This window comes from Microtus pennsylvanicus, chromosome X, assembly GCF_037038515.1.
Source record: "Microtus pennsylvanicus isolate mMicPen1 chromosome X, mMicPen1.hap1, whole genome shotgun sequence".
NCBI classification, from domain to species: Eukaryota; Metazoa; Chordata; class Mammalia; order Rodentia; family Cricetidae; genus Microtus; species Microtus pennsylvanicus.
This window is the reverse complement of record NC_134601.1, coordinates 107,328,799-107,345,195: the sequence shown is the minus strand read 5'-3', so window position 1 is coordinate 107,345,195 and position 16,397 is coordinate 107,328,799. Positions and strand designations below refer to the sequence as shown.

At 38.1% G+C, this 16,397-nt stretch overlaps 1 pseudogene; it reads right to left on the bottom strand.

Moving 5' to 3' along the window:
* Positions 1 to 14,689: 14,689 nt before the first annotated feature.
* Positions 14,690 to 15,887, bottom strand: LOC142840778 (RNA-binding protein with serine-rich domain 1 pseudogene; annotated as a pseudogene).
* Positions 15,888 to 16,397: the final 510 nt, after the last annotated feature.

The following is a 16,397-nucleotide window of genomic DNA, read 5'->3' as shown; positions in this document are numbered from 1 at the left end:
TGTAGGCATCATGCAATTATCTGGATTTCACTAGTTTCTATGAGCTATTTGTGACACCATTTCTGTATTAAGTTAAGGTGATGTGGATCTTCTATATACAGCACTTGTTTCTTGTCCTACAAAAATAAAGAATACACCTATTTAAATGAGGCAACTAGGGGAGTTCTCTTTATCTTTTTGCTAGTTAAGTTTCTTCTGCTGTGATAAAACAGTGACAAAAAGCAAGGTGGAAAGAAAAGGGTTTGCTTTATCTTACAGCTTATGGACCATCATTCAGAGAATCTAAGGCTCGAACTGAAGCAGAAACCATAGAAGAAGGCTCACTATCCATTGTTTGCTCATTTTGATATCTTACACAACTCAGGACCACTATCCAGGGATAACAGCCTCAGTGGTGTGGGTCCTCCCACATCAATAATTAATCAAGAAAATGCCCCCACAGAAATCCCCACTTACCAGTCTGAAAATTCTTTATTGAAATTTTCTCTTCCCAAGTAATTCTAGTTCACGTGAAGTTTGTTAAATCTAGCACATCCTCTCAAAAATCATAATTTATGTTAGCAAATTGTTTTGAAACAAGAAAATGCATTTAAAAATTTAAGTCAGCCGGGCGGTGGTGGCGCACGCCTTTAATCCCAGCACTTGGGAGGCAGAGGCAGGAGGATCTCTGTGAGTTCGAGGCCAGCCTGGTCTACAAAGGGAGTTCCAGGACAGGCTCCAAAGCTACACAGAAACCCTGTCTCGAAAAACCAAAAAAAAAAAAAAAATTAAGTCATATAAGTGAATATAATATTCAAAGACTTGGTATTCTGAAATTTAGTATCCATGGAGTATTGATGTGATTATTTATTGAAATCGGGTTTTATTAAGAAAAAAGCAGGCAACCTAAAAGAGTAAGATACCTACATGATTTTCTACTTTTATGTAATTCAACACATTTACCTCTGGTATAATATTCTTTCCAAAAAGCTGGGCAGATCACCAACCCTGGAGCCCAGTAGTTTGCCCTGTGCAGCTCCACTGCCATATTGGTGCTTATAATCTAGGGTGTATATTGAACCTGATATTACAGACACCCAGAGCACAGTATTTAGACTCTTCCTTCATAATATTAGGGTGCTACCTTCTGAATGATGATACATAAAACATAACTAATGGATTAAATATATTTCAGTGGGCTTACTGTTCCTGTAAAATGCTAATGAGAATGCCATGTTGCATGGACTATCAAGGTTACAAATACATTTATTTAAGTAAGTAAGAAAAAAAGAATTTTGAATTTGTGACCTTTCACCAAGGAATATCCTATATACTATATAAGCAACAATTTGCCCAATATCTGATTTTCTTAGAAGATGGAAGGTTAGAAAATGATAAAAATATACTACTTAAATTTTGATCAGGCTGTTTTTATACATTCTAGGTGTCTTAAAGCACAGGTTAGTCACGAAAATACTGCAGTTAAGTTCAAAACTATTTTATCTATTTGGGTAAACAGATTTCTGAGAGATTTCAGTAATGAATATAGAGAAAGAAATTTAAATATGGACCACAAAAATGGCTAAGCAGTCTTTCAAAGAAGTAATAAGCAATGTGAAAGAAAACCTTCCTCAAATATTTGCTCAGTGTAAGCTGCCTTGAAAGTATAGAATGGGTTATATTATCCTCAAGCAATAGAGTTTATAACTCAACTTCCACAAAATTTCTCTGCAATTACCCAATTATCAAATATATAATAATATGCTACACCACTATTTACTCCTAAAAAGACGGTCTATTCAAGAGGCTTCCTGATTCTTCAAAGTGCTACATATATGTCCTGTTTCAAGACAGCTTTTCTTTATCCCTATTGGGATTATATAAAAAAAAATGTTTGCCCTTCTATTACCCATAGATTCTTTTCTCATACAATATAACCTGAATACAATTTCTCCCTCTACACATTTCTACCAGTTCTCTCCAACCTCTTTTCCGATCTGTATCTATTCTCTTTCTGCTTTTCATTAGAAATGAACAGACATTTAAAAGATAATGACAAAATAGAATATAGTAAGATAAAAGAACTGAGAAAAGCTCATAAGAACTTACAGAGACTGAATCAGAAATCACAGGGCCTACACATACAAGTATACTACAGCTCTCAGTTAGTACTTTCATGAGACTCTTGAATGTGCAAACTAGTGGGTCTCTTGATTCTTGTGCCTTCTATTAGGGTTCTTCTACTTGTGTTGATATACCACATCCAACCTTCTTATGATATAACAAAATAAAGCAAAAACTATCATTCAGTTGTTTTAGAAGGCCTTATTTTTCCCAGTATCTTCTTTCACTTCTGTCTCTTCAACACATTTTGCCTTCTCTTCTGTGGGGCTCCCTAAGCTACACAGGGAGGAATTTGATGGATACATTTTCTTTACAACTTTGTGCTCCAAGGTCTCTCTCTCTCTCTCTCTCTCTCTCTCTCTCTCTCTCTCTCTCTCTCTCTCTCTCTCTCTCTCTTCTACTCATCTTTTTCTCTCTCCACTCTCTTTGCATAATGTCTGGCAATGGGTCTTTGTATTTTTCCCATTTGTTGCCTCTCTGATATTGGCTGGAAAAGCTGATAATCTATAAGTATAGTATAATATCATTAAGCATCATTTATAGTTACTATTTTAGACCAGTAGTTTTCAATTTTTCCCTTGGTCTCTGGATTATCTAATCTCTGGTTCTTGGTCACCCAAACAGTTTCAGGTTTGGGTTCCATCTCAGGAAGTAGGTCTTAAGTCAAATAAGACATTGGTTGATTATTTCACAAGGTTTGTGCCACCATTGCCTTTGAATATTTTGCAAGCAGGATAGATTGTAGACTAAATGTTTTGTCATTGGATTGGTGTTAACTTTTCTCTTTTGGTAGCCTGCACAGTACCTTTGCTTTCAAAAATTATGGTCCCTATTTGTACATAAGTGAAAATACCAGCAGATGCCAGAAAAGGGTATCAGATCACCTGACACTGAAGTTATAGGCAGTTGTGAGGCACTTGACATAAAAGCTGAGATCTGATGTTAGGTCCTCTGGAAGTTGGGTCCACATTCTTAACTACCAGGACATTTCTCTTAATTGTATACTACTTCCATAATTACTCAACTTCTAGGGAACTTCTATAAACCTAAATTTGTAAACATCAATCTTTTCACCATTTCCAAATCCCTAAACATTTCAAAAATATCTTTTTAGTTTATATGACTAACAGATTTTAAAATGTATGTTGTATTTAAATTTAAATATGTATTTACATTTCTTTATTTTAAAATTAATGGGTAAATGTTTTCTTTTAATTCACAATATTCCATTGCCAAAATCATTATAAAATAAATATATATTTGATATATTCACATGTCTCTCTGAATTAAGTAAAAATTTCTCAATTTAAGAAATTGTGAGGTGTATGTTTATTATCTTAGAATTGAGGCGGTTAAAAGGTAGTTGTAGAGTTCAAGATCAATCTGGTTTACCAAACAGGTCTCTGTATCAATGCGACAGTATGGGTACACATATGAACTCACAGAGACTGTGACAGCATGCTAAGAAGTGTACAGGTTCAAAACAGACAAAAATCTAATACTGAGACAGGGAAGTGTACAGAAAGTCTTACTCCTAACCAAGAAGCTATTTGTAATTAATGCGTGCTCTGAAAGGGAAGTGTTCTGTTTTCTCCAATGGAGCTTTACTGAGTATGTCAATCACACTCCAGGGTAGATCTGATACCCAGGAGTAATTGGCCAACACAAAATAGACTCCATGCTTTCTTTTGTAGGCTTTTGATTTTTGTTTCAATTTGTTTTGTTTTGGGTTTTTTTGTCTCATTGGTTTTTTGTTTGGTTTTATATTTTTTTTTCCTGAGAGAGACGTGGTGCAGGGAGATCAAAAAGTTGGATGGGTAGGGAGGTGGGAAAGATCTGGTAGCAGGTATGGGAAAAGAAAGAATATGATCAAAGTATAGTGTATGAAAAAGAAAAGAAAAACAAATCACATACTTTATTTCCTAAAAGACTCCAAACATTGTTTTATGCAAAATGGCAGCCTTATCCTGCTGCATACAAAAATGTATAATGCTTTTTTGTTGGGGAAAATTGCTTGTTTTCTGTTTAGGCTGCTGATTCTCCATAGGTATACTCCTAAGAGGCATGTGGGGATCTTTGAAAGCGTTGATTCAGGAGTCTTATTCTAAGACTGTTTCAAGTGGTCTGGATTTAGGCCAAGATATTAAAGTATTTAAAGCAATATTGTACAGTGGAGATAGAAGTCATTGTTTTAATCCATTTTCATACAACTACCTTAAAATATGGAGAAAAAAGTTACTCATCTCAAAGGCTATGTAGCCTTTAGATTAACAGAAAGTCTAGAGGATGATGTAGACATTCTTGCTCTGATTTGAAAATTTTAAATGGTAATCTTTCAAAGTATTTTTGATTTCATATAGACAATACACAGAGAAATATTTGAGGTTTGTCTTATGAACAAAAAAGGAGGGACAAAAGTTTCATTATATTTATCTCATGTTTCAGTATATTTATCTCTCAACAGAACAGGAATATGTAACAAGATAGTATAGCTAGTCCATCTATATGGTTTTCCATAAATTTTAATGTTTGATTATGTGGAAGAAAACTGTCTTGGGGTAGATTCACTTATGTTTAGAGAATATTAGTTCCAGTATTAGCTATTTTTGAAGTACCTATTTTTAAATTTTATGTTTAAATGGTCAAAGAAACTAAGTACAAAACGAATTTTAGCAATCCAATTCATACCTCCAAAGAACAGTTGTGACCCTAAACTTTACATTTGTTCTTTCAATGATCTCATTAACATGCAGAGTAAAGAATCACTTATATCCACAGATATTAATATTTTATCTTTGATCTAACTTATCACTCTTCAAAAATTTTCCAAGATTTGGCAAATTATCTACTAGAACATTTTTATAATTACAAATTTTCAGGTAAACTGGAAATTCTTTTGAAAGTGCAAGATTTTATTTAAATGAATCCTCAATCCAAACACCTAGCAAAGCTTTAAAACGATTTGTATAGAAAAATAGAAAAGTAGGTGTTCATACTTTTGCTCTAGCTCTAGCAAATTAACCTGATGGGGTCTTTAATATTTGTAAATTTATGCTTCTTTTTCTTTCTTTCTTTCTTTCTTTCTTTCTTTCTTTCTTTCTTTCTTTCTTTTTTTCTTTTTTTTTTTTGTTTTGTTTTTTGAAAGGCGGTTTCTCTGTAGTTTTGGGGCTGTCCAGGAACTAGCTCTTTTACACCAGGTTGCCCTTGAACTCACAGAGAACCACCTGCCTCTGCCTCCTGAGTGATGGGATTAGAGGCATGCGCCACCGCCACCTAGCTTCTTTTCTTATCTCTAAGCCATATTAAAATTTGTGAAGAAATTCCTTAAAAAATCTATGGCCATAAGATGATTTCATGATACTTTGAATATTTTTAAACTTAAACTATATTCTTTGCCTCACAATCCTTAAATAAGTAAATAGACAATATTGCAATTATGCTTTTATTTCATCTCAAAATTGAAATAGTGGTGGGTTTGATATAATCATTTCCATAGAATTCTCAAATAAAAGCTCTACAATAACAAAAATGAGAGGCTGTGACAGTCTGCTCTCTTTTTTCTTTGAGAACTCTCTCTCTCAGTGAGTCTGTGTGTGTGTGTGTGTGTGTGTGTAGTAATATGGGCGGCGGCGGGGCCCCCGAAACCCCAGCCGCCTGCCCGGCTAGCTTATGCCCCGAAGTAATTACACAGACACTGTATTCATTTAAACACTGCTTTGGCCCCTTCCTATCTAGCCTCTTCTAGGCTAATTCTCACATATTAATTTAGCCCATTTCTAATCATCTGTGTAGCGCCCCTAGGTGCGCTTACCGGGAAGATTCTAGCCTAAGTCCATCCTGGGTCGGAGCTTCATAGCGTGCGTCTTCCCTGGAGCAGGTAGCATGGCGTCTCTGCTGCGGCGTCTGCTCCCGAGAGCAGAGCTGTCGAGTCTGACCTCACTTCCTCTTCCTCCCAGCGTTCTGTTCTGTTTACTCCACCCACCTAAGGGTGGGCCTACCAAATGGGCCTAGCAGTTTCTTTATTGCTTAACCAATGAAATCAACAGATTGATATATGACACTCCCACATCATGTGTGTGTGTGTGTGCCTGCACTCATACTTATATTTGGTCAATACCAATACTTTATTTTCTGTATTACAAATCCATTCCCTCTTTACCCTTAAAAGATATCTCAAAGGGAATAATAAGTCTGGTGAGTACATTGCCTCCTTCGTGCTCAATTGAGGCTCCCTCCTTTCTGATGACTCTAGCTTGTGTTGCATTAACATAAAACTAGCCAGCATACTTCTAATTCTGTAAAATCTGTAATGTACTCCTGTCAGGTCATTGATCCTTAGAACCTTCTGACATTTAATCTGTCAGAAATAAAGATTCCCTGAGCAGGTCAGATAGTCTGTGATAATGACTTTTGATTGAGAACCTTGACAAGTTCTGAAAACATCCATGAAACAAGCCTCTCAACATACCTTTGGGCAGCATTTATTCAAATTAGGTTTTCACTCTGGTCACACCTACAAGGAATTTTCTTGATTATGTTATTTGAAGTAGGAAAATCCATTTTAAATGGTGGGCATGACGTTATAGCTACAGGACAGAAAAGAAGGCTGATGGGAAAAGCTCTTGTTCTTTGCTTACTTACTGTTGCTTCTTGATTATGAATGCATCTGTACCCTTATGCATCTGTCCCCTTACTGGTGAATACTGCTACCATAGTTGCTGTCACCTTATACTGACCCAGATTCTTCAGTTGAGTGATGAGGCGTGTGCAGGCCTGTTTTTCATCCCACCCAGCTCCCTCATGGCTAGCTTTACACCTGAAATAACAACACACAAATTGTATCCATTTAAACACTGCCTGGCCCATTATTTCTAGCCTCTTATTGGCTAACTCTCACATCTTGATTAACCCATTTCCATTAAATCTGTGAAGCACCATGAGGCTGTAGCTTACCGGGAAAGATCCTAACCTGCAATTATCTTGGGCTGGAGATTCATGGCATCTTTCTGACTCTGCTGTCTTTCTCCCAGCATTCTGTTCTGTCTACTCCACCCACCTAAGGGCTGGCCTATCAAAAGGCCAAGGCAGTTTCTTTATTTGACAAATGAAAGTAACATATAGACAGAAGACCCTCCTACATCATTCAGTTTACAAACGAACTAAAGAACAGTGACTCTCTGGGAGTCCTCTATTTTTATGCCAAATCTGGACTGCTGAGACATCTAGCCTAATGGACTGAGCAACTATCAGTTCTTAGCCTCTCCAATATGAAACAATGCATTGTTGGGCTACTCAGGCTATGTTGTTTAAGGCAATTTGATGACTTCTATTTTAATCTACGTTCATTCTGTCAGTCCTATTTGTCTAGAGAACTCTAACTCATACAGAGACCAATGGTGAAATACTACATTTTTCATAGTTATGGAAGACAAAAGAGCCACATGTTGTTTGTTGTTTCAATGCATGTGGTATGCATTATATTGTTTGTGTTTCTGTTTTGAGGTTGGTCCATTTGGAAAGAGAACTCTTTAGCAAGATGAGTCATGAGTCATAAATTTGATCTTATGGTTCTAGATCATTCTGTTTAGATTCTCTGGTGAGACCCAAGAGAATAGTGTCAGAATAGCATTTTAGCATTCTGAGATAGACTGTGCACTACAAAGCAAAGAATAAATCTTCTAAAAAACCACAATCTATAGTTTTGAGCATCTTATTAAACCCTAGGGAAAAAAAACTGAGCATTGGTGACATAAATGACTATGAGAACTGATGTGTTCATCATAAGCTAGGTGATACCAAGTTCCGTCAGTTGTATTTTTGAACTTAAAAGTAAAAAGGAAAGTTTGTAAACTAGGTGTAGAGCAAATCATGTAAGAGATCATTGTCAGCTCTGTGTTTGTGCTCCTTCCTCATGTTTGTTGCGATTCTCATTTTTCATGTGATGATCTTTGAAGGTAAGAGCATTGGGGAGGTAATTAGAGTTATATGACATCTTGAGGCTGGGGGACATGTGAAGGGGTTAGTGTTCTTATAAGAAAACACTAGAGAGCTTATTATTGCTCCACAAGCAAATGAAGAAGATCCGTAAAGCACAAGCCAAGAAATAAAACCTCATAATTACACTCACTTTTGGAAGCTTTGACCTTTGACATTTTATGAATTTTGTTAAGACATCATAAGAGGCAGGAAGCAGAGACCCGTCCCTGGGGACAAAAGTGGTAGAAGAGAAAGAGAAAGGAAAGAGGGGAAGAGAGAGAAAAAGAAAAAGTGAGGGAAAAAGAGAGAAAAGAGAAAGAGACTGAAGGTGAGCAAGGCCCACATTTTTAAAGGGAGCATAGCAAATGTACACAGGAAGTGTTCTTAGTGGCTACATCTGAGGATGTATCCTGTCAGGACCCTAAGGGCAGGCCAGTACAGATGCCTGAATACTAACAATAGGTATATGGTTAGAGAGCTCTTCAAGGTACACAGAAACAAAGATAAGAGGCACTTCATGCTGTTCCAAAGCTAACAAAAGGAGATGTAAGCCCAATAATGTATCTGGTTGCATTTAAAGATAGAAAAATGAATCATAAATTGAAAAATGTTACTTAGCTCTGAGGGGAGGAATTTGATGTAGACCATCAATTTAGACACTCTGCATAATGTCTGGCATTGGGTTTCTATATCTCTTCCCACCTGCTTTAGGAAGAAGCCTTTCTGATGATGACTGGATAAGGCACTGATTTATGACTATAGCAGAATATCATTAAGGATCATTAATATCAAAAAATTAATCAAAATTTATTGATTTTTATTTTTTAGAACAGTAGTGTTTGGTTTTAACCTAGGCTTCTGAGATATCCAGTCTCTGTTTCTTGGTTTCCTAAGCAGTATCCAATGTGGGCTCTTTTTCATGGAGTGGGCTTTAAGTCATTGTCATCAGACATTGGTTTACTCCCACAAGTTCTGTGCCACACCATTGTCCTACCATATTTTTCAGGCAGGACAGATCTTAGGTCAAAGGTTTTGTGATTGTATTAGTGCCCACGTTTCTCTTTCAGGAGCCTGCAGAGTACTTCCCCACACTAAACAGATGAGAACATAGGGGTGAAGGCTCTGTGGAGGCACCAACTCAACTTCTCTATGTTCAATGAGTTGTGAGTGTTTTCCTTCACAATGGGATCCCATTGACAGTTTTGTCTTAGCAACAGCCTGGGGAAGAAATATTGTTAAGAGTCAGAGAGAATGGTAAACTCTGAATCACATAAACAAGGAGCATATGAGCTCACAGAGACTGAAGCAGGAAGCACAGGGCAAATATGGTGTGCACCAGATCCTCTGCATATATAGTATAACTATTAGCTTAGCATTTTTTGGGAATCCTGACTATGAGAACAAGTGTGTTTCTGATTCTTGTGCCTATTATTGAAGCTCTTCCTTCTGCTGCCTTGCTGTGTACAACTTCGATATGATATATTTTGCTTCATATTTTATTTTTGTATGCTTAGTTTTTATTTTTTAGAAGCCTGTTCTTTTCAATTGAGAGACAAATAGGGAATAAATCTGGAGTGGAGGGGAGGTAGGGAGAAACTGGGAGAAGGAGAGAGAGAACAAATTATAACCAGAATATATTGTGTAAGAAAAAAAATCTATTTTGAATAAAAAATACCCACAAGTGTTGGGAAAACAGTTACTTAGATAAAGATAGCACTTATAATGTAATTTAGCATGCTATCAAATATTCCAGGTTGTTGACATAAAAAAAATTGTATTTTTTATAATATTAATGCCCTTTAGCTTCTACAGTTTATATGAGGAAGAATTGGTAGCTCCTTTTTGTCTTTAATATTATGAGTGGCAATAAAAAATTAATAAAAAAGAGAAATGGATCGGATTTGATTAATTATCTACTTAATTTAAGATATAAATTATGTAAATCTTACCTATAAGAAAAGGAAAACAAAAACGAAATAACAAAAAGAAATAGAAACTCTAAACATTGGCAATTTAAATTTTAAAAAAGTTCTAAATTTGCTAATAAGTTCTCTTCCATATCTATCACTATTTCCTATTGAAAACCTTCAAGGGCTTGCCTTGAAGACTTTCACTCAGGGTTCACAAAGATAAGTCACAATAACCATAGGAACTAAAGTTTGATGGCTGTAGGAAAAGAATCTTCTCTCCTAATTCTTTGTATTCATGTGCTCTTTATTTTTTCTCCTAATTGTTTATAATTTCTTTGCTCTAATTCTCTGTCTCAATTCTTATTCCAATTCTCTGTTACAATACTCTGTTACAATTTATTCTTGTTTTAATTACTCTGTGTTCTTCTGCTGCTCCTCCTTCTCCTTCTTCTCCATCTCATTTCTTCTCCATCTATATATCTTGCCATTAAAAATTCCCAAGCATATATATCCATTCATTATAAAATTGTCAGTAATAAAAAAAAGTACTACAGGAAAACTCTCAGGGACATAGGCATTCTTTGAAGATATGTAGCAAAAGTTACAACTTGTTTGTAGCTAACTGCAGCTGCAGCTGTGAGGAGGTTCCTGCTTTCTATCCCCAGGAGTCCATGGAGATGTTCCCAGCTAGATCCTTGGGCAGCTGAGGAGAGGGAGCCTGAAATGGCCCTATCCTATAGCCATACTGATGAATATCTTGCATATCACCATAGAACCTTCATCTGGTGATGAATGAAGCTAGAGACAGAGACCCACATTGGAGCACTGGACTGAGCTCCCAAGGTCCAAATGCGGAGCAGAAGGAGGGAGAACATGAGCAAGGAAGTCAGGACAGCGCGGGGTGCGTCCACCCACTGAGACGGTGGTGCTGATCTAATGGGAGCTCACCAAAGCAAGCTGGACTGGGACTGATGGAGCATATGATCAAACCGGACTCTCTGAACATGTCGGATAAGGAGGGCTGACTGAGAAGCCAAGGACAATGGCACTGGCTTTTGACCCTACTGCATGTACTGGCTTTGTGGTAGCCTAGTCTGGATGCTCACCTTCCTAGACCTGGATGGAGGGGAGAGGACTTTGGACTTCCCACAGGGCAGGGAACTCTGACTGCTCTTTGGATTGGAGAGGGAGGGTGAGGGGGTGGGAGGAGGGGCAGAGAAATGGGAGGAGGGGAGGAGTTGGAAATTTTTAAATAAAATAAAAAAGAGAGAGACCACTACAGGTTACAAAGGTAGAAAACTAAACCATTGAGAGAATTTAAGGAAAAGGCAAAGAATATATGCATTAATATCTGGACATGGTTAGTCAGTTAGGTGTTGTTTGTCTCTTGAAGGACTAAGATAGATCAAGGAGAGACACCTGCAATACCACCCTAGCTTATCATACATCCTCTGAGGGGCTTAGAGCCTACAAGGCCAGACACCTGCAATTTCATAAGTAAAATCTATGGAAGTTCTGTTTGTGATATGTCCATGAACCATGAACAAAAAAGTTTTTAAAAGACTGAAGCATCTGATGATAAATTTTAAAGTCACACTTTTTATTCTTGTGTATATTATTTACCATAACCCAAGATGGCTCTGAAATCTCTATTTAGTGCAGGTTGAACTTGATCTAGTGATTTTTTTTGCCTCATCTTCCTGAGTATCAAGATTACAGGTAAAATTCATCTTAATGGCTTTGACTGTGTTTTATTGGAACACTATTTATGAAATTGAAGAACGAGTACATTTGAGCCACCATTGCCTGCCCTGAATTAGAAGGAAATATATTTTTTATTATATTATGCTGCACTTTTAAAAAAGGAATTGTGATTTATTTGTTTTGTTTCTTTAAATTCTTATGAACAGGGAAACCAGGCTACATTTGTCTATATTCAAATTTTCCCATTGTATATTTCTATGGTATATTATTTTTTCTTTTTTCTATTAAGAACTTTTTAATAAAACATTTTCTCATTTTACATAGCTATCTCCATTTCCACTCCCTTCACTCCTCTTGCTTTCTCCACCTTCTCCCCACCCCACCTCCCCATCCACTCCTCAGAAAGAGTAAGACTTCCCATGGAGAGTCAATAAAGTCTAACATTTCACTTCAAGACAAGTCCAAGGCTCTCCCCACTGAATCTAGACTGAGCCAGGTATCTCTCCAAAAAGAATGTGCTCCTCGATGCCAGTTCAAGCACTAGGGATAAATCTTGGTCCCACTGCCAGTGGCTTCACAGACTTTTCATGCCTCAAAATTGTCCCCCACACTCAGTGGGCCTAATTTGGTCCTATGCAGATTCACCTGCTATCAATCCAGAGTCTGAGCTCAGTAGCTCAGGTCAGCTGTTTTTGTGGGTATTACCATCATGGTCTTGACCCCTTTGCTCATATTATCGCTTATTATTGGTTGAAGTTTCTAAAATGACAATTAAGGTAGTCATCAGTCTGATTACAGGGGAAGATCAATTTAGGTGTCCTCTCCACTGTTGCTTAGAGTCTTAGCTGGGGTCATCACTGGCAATTTTTCGATAGTCCTTTAATGGCTCCCTCAATCAAGATATCTCTTTTCTTTCCCTCACTGTCCTTCTCCCTTCTTGAACATCCCATTCCCTCACGTTCTCTGTTCTCCTCTTCCTTCCCCTCCTCCTCTCCCCCTCCCCTTACACTCTCTTTTCTCTACCCCTCCTAATTTTCTCAGGAGGTCTTGTTTGTTTTCCCTTCCCAGGAGGATCCATGAATGTCTCTCTTAATGTTCTTCTTGTTACCTAGCTTCTCTAGGGTCATGGACTATAGGCTGGTAATCCTTTGCTTTATATCTGATATCCACTTATGAGTGAGTGCATACCATGTTTGTCTATCTGGGTCTGAGTTACCTCACTCTGGACAGTTTTCTCTAGTTCTATTTTTATCAAATTTAAAGATGTCATTCCTTTTTACCACTGAGTAGTACTCCATTGTGTAAATGTACCACATTTTCTTTCCAGAACCTGGATAAAACCTAGATGTACTGAAATAAATGCCGTTTATTTGTAGGAGGAATCCTAATGTAGAGCAAAGAATTAGACATTTTTATTTTCCTGGCCTTCTCTTCATCATGGTTTTCACTTACCAAATCAGAAAAAATGAAAATCCTAATTTGGGTATCATATATGATTTCTTCAACAGCACATCCACCTTGGTCTTCAAGTTAATATGTCCCTGGATATAAGAAAAGTATTTTTGTTTGTATTCTGTTATATTCAATCTTTTAATAAAGAAGTTTGTAACATGTTTATCTGAGACATTTGAAAGCTGACATTAAAAACATTGCAATGGTGCTAGAAGGTGAGTAAAATTGGATTATTGCACTTTGGAAACAACAAACCTAAGCTGGTAAAAAAAATGTCATTATTTGCTGTCAGTGTCTAAAAGTCATTTCATCATAATGTAGAAGATTCTAATATAAGTACATATTTGTAAGACAAAATTTAAAATAGGTAAGATGGTAAAATAAAAGATGATATGGTCAATACAAAATTTGGAATACAAACTCCAGATTTTAAAAGTTGTTTTTCCCCCCCTCTAACTTTTGGATTTTCTTTTTACTCGTCATAAGACAAAAATATATTTTCCTTGCAAGAATTTCTAAAACAAAAATATGTTCCAGTGATTACAGTTGACAGTCTTTTCTGGTGCTAACTGAAGAACAATATGTGACTAAGCCACACAAAGTTTGGAGGTATTAGTTGAATGAAAATCAGGTGTACCTAATGATGTGGTTGTCACTGTTTTATGATGTGATTATTGCTGCTCTGGTTAATCTTCAATTAGATTGGGTTACAAAGTGCCTAGGAGATCTGTAAAGCACATTCTGTAAGGATTTTTCCGGATTTGCTTACAGGGGAGAGACTCCCTATAAACTTGAACATTACTATTCCATGGATCGAAAGGACACTGAATAAAAGTAAAAACAGAAAAGGCCACACGAGAAGTATTTCTTTCACCATACTTACTAACCAACACAATGTGAGCTGCTTTACTGTACCACATCAATACCAAAGCGACTTCTTTATTAACCAATAGTAATAAAACATTCACAGCATACAGAGGGGAATCCCACATCAGCGTAATCACTGTTTCCCCACTTTTATTTTTTTTTCAGTTTGCATCTAGCCCGAAGTTTATTCAACAGTCTTCTCACTCTTCACAAGTGCAAACAACCTTATCTTAAATACTACAAAGTCATAAAACTCAAAACAAAATTTATAATACTGACTGTACAATAAAAGCAAAAAGAGGCAATGTATACACTGCCACGGTTAACCTACAACATCCCCGTCAACGGCAGGTGACAATGCGTGTGGTGGCAGGTTCCATGAGGCTCACCAATTTCAGAGAATAACAGAGACCTGGGGGTAGGGAAAGATAAAGGTGTTTAACCCTAGAAGTTGACGAGGACTCCAAAGGGGACATGATCAGGCCTAACAGCAGAGCAGCTTGGTCCTCTTTCCGCAGATGTGGCACAGCAACAGCAAGAGCATGGCGAGGCTGCCTAGGTCTTAAGTCATCTGTGGAAAATAGTGTGTTACAATATGGAGGCTTGCTCATCCCAGCTGGCTCTGCTATGAACCAGACTCTCAAGAACGAGAAGGGTGAACTTTCTAGCCAGAAACTACAGGGCACCTTTATGGACACAGTCCTGAATCAACAGTACCTCTGCAGCCAGAATCCTCCTACACAGGAAATATCTCAACTGCTGTCTTCAAAGCCCACCCCGTTATGGGATCCTTCCCTACAGATCCTCGTTGGCTAAAGAAAGGACAAAACTGAGTTGGGGGAACATAAGTTACAGAGGTACGAATCAAAGTCCCTGCTTATCGGGAGGAGTTGGAGCTGGAGCGGCTCTATGGCGGCGGCCAGGAGATCGAGACCTCCTACGCACAGGGGACCTGCTCCTTGGAGAGCGAGACCTCCTCCTCATCCGTGGGGGTGACCTGCGCCACATGGGAGGCGGTGGAAGCATTCTCCTGGGTGGGCTAAATCGCGTGGGGGTGGCCGAGGCCAGGGTGCCAACACAGCAGTGGCAGTGATCTCTTGGCCATCAATTTGTCCTCTATCCATGTGTTTCAGTGCTTTCTCCGCTTCATCTGGATTCTCAAACTCTACATATGCGTAGCCTTTGGATGGATGAGGATGCATCCTTTCTACAGGCATGTCGATCATTTTAATTTTCCCATAAGTATACAATATTTCCATGATATGATCCTTGGTCACATTCTTGGTGAGCCTCCCAATGTGCACTTTGGTGGGCTTAGGTTAAGGGCTCCGCCTTTTCCTCTCTTTCTCATCTCTTTTAGGTGGTTTGGATTTGGAGCAGGGGGGAGCGCCGCCTATTGTCATGCCTGCGCTGGGAAGGGCTGGGGGAGCCGGAGGAGCTGCTAGAGCTGGAGCTCTGGGATGTGCTGGAGCCCCCAGAGCGGCTGCATGCAGAGGAGGAGCTAGAGCCACTGCTTGAACCTGCACTGGTGCTGGAGCCTGAGCTGGAAATTGAGCTGGATTGAGACCAGGTGCTGCTACTTTCACTTGAAGCACTGCGTCTCTTCCGAGTCTTATCCCTGCCACGATCCTTCTAACTCAACTCTTTAGTGGCCCCTTTCTCTTTAGAGCGATCCTTGGACTTCTCGTCAGAGCGGTCCTTGCGCTGGTAGGAGAAGGAGCCCTAGTGCTGGAATTTTTATTATTTTCTTTGACTCCTAGCAAGCTCTTCTTTTTCACTCCTGATAAATCCATTCTCCCCTTTCTGAGGTGTTCAAAGCAGCAATATCGGCCTCACTTATCTGAACTCTCACTTCTAACTTGAGTCTGAGAAACGATCCCTAATCAATTGCAATTTATGCCAAAAGAGCAGCATCTTCCGGAGGCTGCTATCTCCTCCTGCTCTTCTCAGCGTTTCCCCACTTTTAGATAAAAGTATCATGCAAATTGTGATAAAAAAAAAGCAGAGTGGATTTCTAAACTGGAAGGTTTTCCAAATAATTTTTCATCATAGGCATCCAGTTCTGTAAGTACTGTTCTATTATAAACGGAGAGAGTATTACCAGAAATAGTGACCTCTTCCCCATAGAGGGAAACCTTGGACAGCTAGAACACAGTGCTCCTGTGCTGTTTCTTTTTTCCTCCAGTCTTGCAAAATCCACTGATTATAAAGTTATTTAGCCAAGCACTCTTTTCTCCCCTTTTAATGAGACCCTTTTATTCCCACAATCTATTTTGTGTAAAATATTAGGTTGTGGTAAAAAACATTTCTTTTTAGTATGGAAAGCCAATTCGCCCAGCAGGTATTTGTTGGAGAAGTTGAAATAATTTCAAAAGAACAGAATGA